This window comes from Ranitomeya imitator, chromosome 3 (assembly GCF_032444005.1).
Source record: "Ranitomeya imitator isolate aRanImi1 chromosome 3, aRanImi1.pri, whole genome shotgun sequence".
Lineage (NCBI taxonomy): Eukaryota > Metazoa > Chordata > Amphibia > Anura > Dendrobatidae > Ranitomeya > Ranitomeya imitator.
The window spans coordinates 246,703,558-246,713,519 of record NC_091284.1 but is presented as its reverse complement, the minus strand read 5'-3'; positions in this window follow the sequence as shown (position 1 = coordinate 246,713,519).

Below are 9,962 nucleotides of genomic sequence, written 5' to 3'. Positions count from 1 at the left end.
AAGCTGCAGTACCACTTGTGACCACAGGAGTGAATTCAGCCACAGAATTCACAACAGTACCCCCCCCTTGAGGAGGGGTCACCGAACCCTCACCAGAGCCCCCAGGCCGACCAGGATGAGCCGCATGAAAGGCACGAACAAGATCGGAAGCATGAACATCAGAGGCAAAAACCCAGGAATTATCTTCCTGAGCATAACCCTTCCATTTAACCAGATACTGGAGTTTCCGTCTAGAAACACGAGAATCCAAAATCTTCTCCACAATATACTCCAATTCCCCCTCCACCAAAACCGGGGCAGGAGGCTCAACAGATGGAACCATAGGTGCCACGTATCTCCGCAACAACGACCTATGGAATACATTATGTATGGAAAAGGAGTCTGGGAGGGTCAAACGAAAAGACACAGAATTGAGAACCTCAGAAATCCTATACGGACCAATAAAACGAGGTTTAAATTTAGGAGAGGAAACCTTCATAGGAATATGACGAGAAGATAACCAAACCAGATCCCCAACACGAAGTCGGGGACCCACACGGCGTCTGCGATTAGCGAAAAGTTGAGCTTTCTCCTGGGACAAGATCAAATTGTCCACTACCTGAGTCCAGATCTGCTGCAACCTATCCACCACAGAATCCACACCAGGACAGTCCGAAGACTCAACCTGTCCTGAAGAGAAACGAGGATGGAACCCAGAATTGCAAAAAAATGGAGAAACCAAGGTAGCCGAGCTGGCCCGATTATTAAGGGCGAACTCAGCCAACGGCAAAAAGGACACCCAATCATCCTGGTCTGCAGAAACAAAACATCTCAGATATGTTTCCAAGGTCTGATTGGTTCGTTCGGTCTGGCCATTAGTCTGAGGATGGAAAGCCGAGGAAAAGGATAGGTCAATGCCCATCCTACCACAAAAGGCTCGCCAAAACCTTGAAACAAACTGGGAACCTCTGTCAGAAACAATATTCTCAGGAATGCCATGCAACCGAACCACATGCTGAAAGAACAAAGGTACCAAATCAGAGGAGGAAGGCAATTTAGCCAAGGGCACCAGATGGACCATTTTAGAAAAGCGATCACAGACCACCCAAATGACTGACATCTTTTGAGAAACGGGAAGGTCAGAAATGAAATCCATCGAAATATGTGTCCAAGGCCTCTTTGGGACCGGCAAGGGCAAAAGCAACCCACTGGCACGAGAACAGCAGGGCTTAGCCCTAGCACAAATCCCACAGGACTGCACAAAAGTACGTACATCCCGTGACAGAGATGGCCACCAGAAGGATCTAGCCACTAACTCTCTGGTACCAAAGATTCCAGGATGACTAGCCAACACCGAACAATGAAGTTCAGAGATAAGTTTATTAGTCCACCTATCAGGGACGAACAGTTTCTCTGCTGGACAACGATCAGGTTTATTCGCCTGAAATTTTTGCAGCACCCGCCGCAAATCAGGGGAGATGGCAGACACAATGACTCCTTCCTTGAGGATACCCGCTGGCTCAGATAAACCCGGAAAGTCGGGCACAAAACTCCTAGACAGAGCATCCGCCTTCACATTTTTAGAGCCCGGAAGGTACGAAATCACAAAGTCGAAGCGGGCAAAAAATAACGACCAACGGGCCTGTCTAGGATTCAAGCGCTTGGCAGACTCGAGATAAGTCAAGTTCTTATGATCAGTCAATACCACCACGCGATGCTTAGCTCCTTCAAGCCAATGACGCCACTCCTCGAATGCCCACTTCATGGCCAGCAACTCTCGATTGCCCACATCATAATTACGCTCAGCGGGCGAAAACTTCCTGGAAAAGAAAGCACATGGTTTCATCACTGAGCAATCAGAACCTCTCTGTGACAAAACCGCCCCTGCTCCAATCTCAGAAGCATCAACCTCGACCTGGAACGGAAGAGAAACATCTGGCTGACACAACACAGGGGCAGAACAAAAACGACGCTTCAACTCCTGAAAAGCTTCCACAGCAGCAGAAGACCAATTAACCAAATCAGCACCCTTCTTGGTCAAATCGGTCAATGGTTTGGCAATGCTAGAAAAATTACAGATGAAGCGACGATAAAAATTAGCAAAGCCCAGGAACTTTTGCAGACTTTTCAGAGATGTCGGCTGAATCCAATCCTGGATGGCTTGGACCTTAACTGGATCCATCTCGATAGTAGAAGGGGTAAAGATGAACCCCAAAAATGAAACTTTCTGCACACCGAAGAGACACTTTGATCCCTTCACAAACAAAGAGTTAGCACGCAGGACCTGAAAAACCATTCTGACCTGCTTCACATGAGACTCCCAATCATCTGAGAAGATCAAAATGTCATCCAAGTAAACAATCAGGAATTTATCCAGATACTCACGGAAGATGTCATGCATAAAAGACTGAAACACAGATGGAGCATTGGCCAGTCCGAACGGCATCACTAGATACTCAAAATGACCCTCGGGCGTATTGAATGCAGTTTTCCATTCATCTCCTTGCCTGATTCTCACCAGATTATACGCACCACGAAGATCTATCTTAGTGAACCAACTAGCCCCCTTAATCCGAGCAAACAAGTCAGATAACAATGGCAAGGGATACTGAAATTTAACAGTGATCTTATTAAGAAGGCGGTAATCAATACACGGTCTCAGCGAACCATCCTTCTTGGCTACAAAGAAGAACCCTGCTCCCAGTGGTGAAGACGATGGGCGAATATGTCCCTTCTCCAGGGATTCCTTCACATAACTGCGCATAGCGGCGTGTTCGGGCACGGATAAATTAAATAATCGACCTTTAGGGAATTTACTACCAGGAATCAAATTGATAGCACAATCACAATCCCTATGCGGAGGTAGAGCATCGGACTTGGGCTCTTCAAATACATCCTGATAATCAGACAAGAACTCTGGGACCTCAGAAGGGGTGGATGACGAAATCGACAAAAATGGAACATCACCATGTACCCCCTGACAACCCCAGCTGGATACCGACATGGAATTCCAATCCAATACTGGATTATGGGTTTGTAGCCATGGCAACCCCAACACGACCACATCATGCAGATTATGCAACACCAGAAAGCGAATAACTTCCTGATGTGCAGGAGCCATGCACATGGTCAGCTGGGCCCAGTATTGAGGTTTATTCTTGGCCAAAGGCGTAGCATCAATTCCTCTCAATGGAATAGGACACCGCAAAGGCTCCAAGAAAAACCCACAACGTTTAGCATAATCCAAATCCATCAGATTCAGGGCAGCGCCCGAATCCACAAACGCCATGACATAAAACGACGACAAAGAGCATATCAAGGTAATGGACAGAAGGAATTTGGACTGTACAGTACCAATGACGGCAGACCTAGCGGACCGCTTAGTGCGCTTAGGACAATCAGAAATAGCATGAGTGGAATCACCACAGTAGAAACACAGACCATTCAGACGTCTGTATTCCTGCCGTTCAACTCTAGTCATAGTCCTATCGCACTGCACAGGCTCAGGTTTAACCTCAGGCAGTACCGCAAAATGGTGCACAGATTTACGCTCGCGCAAGCGTCGACCGATCTGAATGGCCAAAGACAAAGACTCATTCAAACCAGCAGGCATAGGAAATCCCACCATGACATCCTTAAGAGCCTCAGAGAGACCCTTTCTGAACAAAGCTGCCAGCGCAGATTCATTCCACTGAGTGAGTACTGACCATTTCCTAAATTTCTGACAATATACTTCTATATCATCCTGACCCTGGCACAAAGCCAGCAAATTTTTCTCAGCCTGATCCACTGAATTAGGCTCATCGTACAGCAATCCGAGCGCCAGGAAAAACGCATCGACACTACTCAATGCAGGGTCTCCTGGCGCAAGAGAAAATGCCCAGTCTTGAGGGTCGCCGCGCAAAAAAGAAATAATAATCAAAACCTGTTGAATAGGATTACCAGAAGAATGAGGTTTCAAGGCCAGAAATAGCTTACAATTATTTTTGAAACTTAGAAACTTAGTTCTATCTCCAAAAAAACAAATCAGGAATAGGAATTCTTGGTTCTAACATAGATTTCTGATCAATAGTATCTTGAATTTTTTGTACATTTATAACGAGATTATCCATTGAAGAGCACAGACCCTGAATATCCATGTCCACACCTGTGTCCAGAATCACCCAAATGTCTAGGGGAAAAAAAAAAAGTGAACACAGAGCTGAGAAAAAAAAAAAAAAAAAATGATGTCAGAACTTTCTCTTTCCCTGTATTGAGAATCATTAGTTTGGCTCCTTGTACTGTTATGTTTGCTAATGACAGGTGTTATGAAGGCAATCCAGAAACACAGTGTGCTTAGCGATCAGAGCGCACACAGTGATCTGACAAATACCCAAAAATACAAGAACAAGCTCTGAGACGTGGAAACTCTGTAGACTGCACACCTGATCCTATCCTAAACACAACTAAAAGCGGCTGTGGATTGCGCCTAACAACTACCTAGGCGACTCGGCACAGCCTAAGAAACTAGCTAGCCTGAAGATAGAAAAATAGGCCTGACTTGCCCCAGAGAAATTCCACAAAGGAAAAGGCAGCCCCCCACATATAATGACTGTGAGTAAGATGAAAAGACAAAACGTAGGGATGAAATAGATTCAGCAAAGTGGGGCCCAATATACTAGGACAGAGCGAGGACAGTAAAGCGAACTTTGCAGTCTACAAAAAACCCTAAAGCAAAACCACGCAAAGGGGGCAAAAAAAACCCACCGTGCCGAACTAACGGCACGGCGGTACACCCTTTGCGTCTCAGAGCTTCCAGCAAAACAAAAGACAAGCTGGACAGAAAAAAAGCAACAAAAAAGCAAAAAGCACTTAGCTATACAGAGCAGCAGGTCACAGGAACAATCAGGAGAAGCTCAGATCCAACACTGAAACATTGACAAGGAGCAAGGATAGCAGCATCAGGCGGAGTTAAGTAATGAAGCAGTTAACGAGCTCACCAGAACACCTGAGGGAGGAAGCTCAGAAGCTGCAGTACCACTTGTGACCACAGGAGTGAATTCAGCCACAGAATTCACAACAGTATCCCTTTAATATCTACAGAGGACCTCATCCGTATTGCCAAAGCTTCTATTGCCAAGGCAAATAAAGCTGGGGAGAGAGGGCATCCCTGGCGAGTTCCCCTATGCAAAGAAAATGGTGCAGACACAGAGCCGTTTACCACCATTCGCGCCCAGGCTTCGCATATAATGTACCTATCCCTCTCAGAAATTTATTCCCAAACCCATATTTCCGTAGACATGCAATTAGAAAAGACCACTCGAGGGAATCAAAAGCCTTGGCTGCGTCCAGCGAAGCCAATGCCCACTTATTGTCCGGTTCTAGTGAACTATATTGAATAACTGATTGCACCCGCCTGATATTAATAGAGGTATTTTTCCCGGGCATAAAACCAGTTTGATCTGGGTGTATGAGATCCAATATGATCGTATTCAGTCTAGTAGCTAGAATTTTCGTAAAAATTTTATAGTCAACATTCACCAAAGAAATTGGTCTATATGATCCACAATCTAGAGGATCCTTCCCTTCCTTCCTGAGCACGACAATATTAGCATCATAAAATGTTTCAGGTACAGATTCACCCTCCCATATTCCCCTAAGTACCTTTAGCAATATAGGTGCCAATTTATCACGGTATTTCCTGTAAAATTCAATGGGGAACCCATCAGGTCCCGGGGCCTTCCCAGTAGCCATATCCGCTATTGCATGTTCTACCTCTTCCAGGGTGAATTCAGCCTCCATAAGGGCTCGTTGAGATGGGCTTAGCAAAGGGAATGTTATATCTGATAGATAATTCAAGCATTCATCAACATCAAGACCACTTTTAGACTTGTACAACAAAATGTAGTAATCGTAAAAGCTCTGAAGTATTTTATCAGGAGAGGATACCAACGAGCCATCAGACGCCCGGATCTGCAATATTGTGTTGGAGGTGTTATGTTGCCGCACCAAGAAGGCCAGGAGTGTGCTGGCTTGATTGCCCAGCTCAAAATAGGACTGCCGAGTAAAAAATAGTTTGCGTTTTGACTTAGCATCTGCATGCTGGTTATATAGTCTCTGGGAAGTAAGCCATTCAATTCTATTACTGCTGGACTGATTGGCTATATAAGTGGCCTCTGAGTCTTTTAATCTTTGCTCTATCTCCTCGTCCTCCCTCGCCGTTACCCTCTTGATATAGGAAATAGTTGAAGACAAGCATCCTCTCAGGTATGCCTTCAGGGTATCCCAAAATAAACCAGAGTTTTGGAGTTCCGAATGTGTTAGAGTAAAAACGTTCAACTGATCAACCGTCCTATCACTAGAGTCTATCAATTTCAACAAAAAGGGATTCAATTTCCAGAACCTATTACTATTATCGGATTGCTCATATTTAAGTTTAAGAATAATTGGACTATGGTCCGAGATCCCCCGATTACCATGTTCAATGCTATCCACCCGTAATGCCAACTCACTCGACCCAAATATATAGTCTATTCTAGATAGAGATTGTCTAGTTGATGAGTGCAGGTGTACCCTCTAACTTCCGGATGATTTATTCTCCATAAATCTAACCACCCGCTCCCGTTCATAAACAATGCTAATTGAGAGGGTTGTTGAGGTAAAGTGTCCCCTGGTGTTACGTCATCCAGTCTCAATCTATCCATGGATTGATTCATAACTAAGTTAAAGTCCCCCATACAAATAACCTTGGCTTCTGGATATTTTAAGGAGAAGCCTAGAGCCATACAGAGGATTGACACATTAGCAGGAGGAGGATTATAGATGCACAACAACACATACTCTCGTGAATTAATAAATGCATGCACAAAAACGAAACGGCCTTCTGGATCACGTCTCGCCTCCCTGGCCTCCCATCTGACCTCCTTGTGTATCAGCAGAGAAACCCCTCTAGAGTAGCTAGTGTGGAATGTGTGCAAGGACCATTGTACCCACGATTTCTGCATACATCGAACTGTGTCCCTTGTTAAATGTGTCTCTATTAGTGCCACAACATGAGGGTGGTATTTTTTTATCTGCGAAAACACCTTAATTTTCTTTCGTGGGGTCTTTATACCTCGTATGTTCCAGGTCATACATATAATTTCAGCCCCCATGTTTACTCTCAAAGGGAAAATTAATGCATATCTTACTATTCGGGTGTAGTTCAGCGGCAACGCACAGAGCAAAGAGTCAGCATTAGCGGCAACTATACTTAGTAAACAACCAAATCTAATACATAAAACCAAATTGAACAAAACTTGAACAATAGGGGAGTATATTTCCATACTCCCACAGTCAAATTGAAAAAGGGATACCCTCACTGGATTCAGTGTCCGGTATTGTTGACATTTCCTGCACCCAGACAGAGAGCTCTATCTATACTGCCATTAGTCAGGGAACCCAGGTCAGGAGTCCTCCGCATTCGATCCCACACGGGACCGCAGCCACTCGATCGCCTCCGCTGGGTCTGTGAAAAATAAGGAGGAGCCCTTATAAACAATACGGAGCCGGGCCGGATAAAGCATAGAGTAGACAATGTTCTTCTCCCTAAGTTGTTTCTTGACATCCATAAATCGTGCCCGCTGCTTTTGAAGCTCCATGGAAAAATCTGGAAAGATCGATATGGTAGCATTATCGAATTTAATGAGGCCCTTCTGTCGCGCCAAGCGAAGGATGGTGTCTCTGTCTCTACAATTAAGGAGACGCGCCAGAAAAGGTCGCGGAGGGGCTCCAGGAGGGAGAGGTCTCGTCGGGACCCTGTGGGCCCTCTCCACCGAAAATGTCGAGGAGAATCCATCTCCCAATGAAGACTTAAGCCATTCCTCCAGAAATTGCTCAGGTTGTTGACCCTCCGACCGCTCCGGGAGACCTATAATTCGGATATTATTGCGGCGCAGCCTATTTTCCAAGTCGTCTGCCTTTTGCTTCCAGGCATTCACGGATCCAGCAGCTTTATTCAGTTTAGCTTCCATAGGGGTGATAGTGTCCTCTATATGAGACACCCTCGTTTCAACCTCTGAGATGCGCCCTCTCATAGCCTGCATGTCATGTCGCAGGCGCCCCACCTCAGTATGCACATCTTCTATTTTCTCCGTGAGAGATGATCTAGTGAGAGATATAGCTTGCATCAACTGCTCTGATGCCTGTTTAAGAGTCAGTTCATCCTCTCCTCTCTCCTCATTACCATCAGAGGGGCGACCTTTACGCTGAGATGGTGCGGGGTTATTTCTAAGACTGCGCACATTATCAGGAGGATCATCCTTGGCATATTTTTTTAATTTTTCAGCGGCTGCAGCTCCTCTAGGGTGCTGCATGATGAGTGTTCACAAGAAGATTATGCAAAGCGACCTCAGAGGCAATTATGGGGAAGCTCAGAGATAGTCACTGTAACACGCAGGCTGTGTAGTTTCACAGTTACCACCGGGGAAGCAGCTAGAAAGGGGTTAATCCCTGTAGTGTTATGGCACTAGTAGGGAAAATGTCCACCCGACAGGGGGGCGCAGGTCCCACTTTTTCAGGGCCCACACTGCACCACCCCTACTTCTTCAGGCACACTCTCACTGCCCAGCACCGCTGATGTAATTAAAAGCGCAACTCCCTATCCGCCAGGGTGTGCGCTATATTAATGGCCGCTGCCCCAGGCATGTATCGACACCTGTGAGTCCTTACCGCTCCTGCGTGCAAGCTCCCCGCCTCACTCTCCAGCACCATTCACCGCCGCTGCTTCCAAGATGAAAGGGATTCAGCAGAGAGCAGCGCCGTGTTCCATGCGCCCTCTCTGCTCCCACGTGCAGGTGTCCCGCTGCTCTCACCAACGCGGTCAGCCGCCGTTGCCTCCGGGATGATAGGGGGCTCAGCTCCAGCAAAAGGCAGCGCCGCGTCCCGTGCTTCCTGGCGCGTGCTCTGAAAATGGCCGCCGTCACCTGCGGGGATCTCCTGCCTGCTCCGGTTCCCGCGGCTCCCGACTCCACGGATGTCTGTAGCGGTCCCCCAAAGATCCAGAGGGCTCTCTGGTATGTAGGACTCCGATTCGGGTTGGCACCGCTCGGTCCCACTCAGTATTTGTGGCAGATATATCTCAGGATATACGGAGCTCTCTTAAGATGCTTCCGTCTTCTTCGGCTACATAGCCACGCCCCCATCACACTTTCTTATACTGGCTACTGGAAGTTGAACATGGCACCTCATGGCAAAGAACTCTCTGAGGATCTAAAAAAATAATTTTTGCTCTGCATAAAGATGGCCTAGGATATAAGAAGATTGCCAACATCCTAAAACTGAGCTGCAGTATGGTGGCCAAGACCAATCAGCTGTTTAGCAAGACAGGTTCCACTCATAACTGGCCTCGCCATGGTCGACAAAAGAAGTTGAGTGCACGTGCTCAACGTCATATCCAGAGATTGTATTTTCAAAATAGATGTATGAGTGCTCTCAACATTGCTGCAGTGGTTAAAGAGGTGCAGGGCCAGCCTGTCAGTGCTCAGACCATACGCCGCTCACTACATCAAATTGATCTGCATGACTTTTGTCCCAGAAGGAAGCCTCTTCTAAAGATGATGCACAAGAAAACCCGCAAACACTTTGCTGAAGACAAGCAGACTAAGGACATGGCTTTCTGGAACCATGTACTGTGGTCTCATGGCACCAAAATAAACGTATTTGGTTCAGATGGTGTCAACCATGAGTGGTGGCAAATAAGTGAGGAACACAAAGACAAGTGTGTCCTGCCTACAGTCAAGCATGGTGGTGGGATTGTCATGGTTTGGGGCTGAATGAGTGCTCCAGGAAGCTACAGTTCTTTGCGGGAACTATGAATGCCAACATGTACTGTGACATTGTGAAGCAGCACATGATCAATTCCCTTCGGAAAATAGGCCACAGGGCAGTATTCCAACATGGTAGCAACCCCAAACACACCTCCATGATGACCACTGCCTTGCTAAAGAAACTGAGGGTAAAGGTTC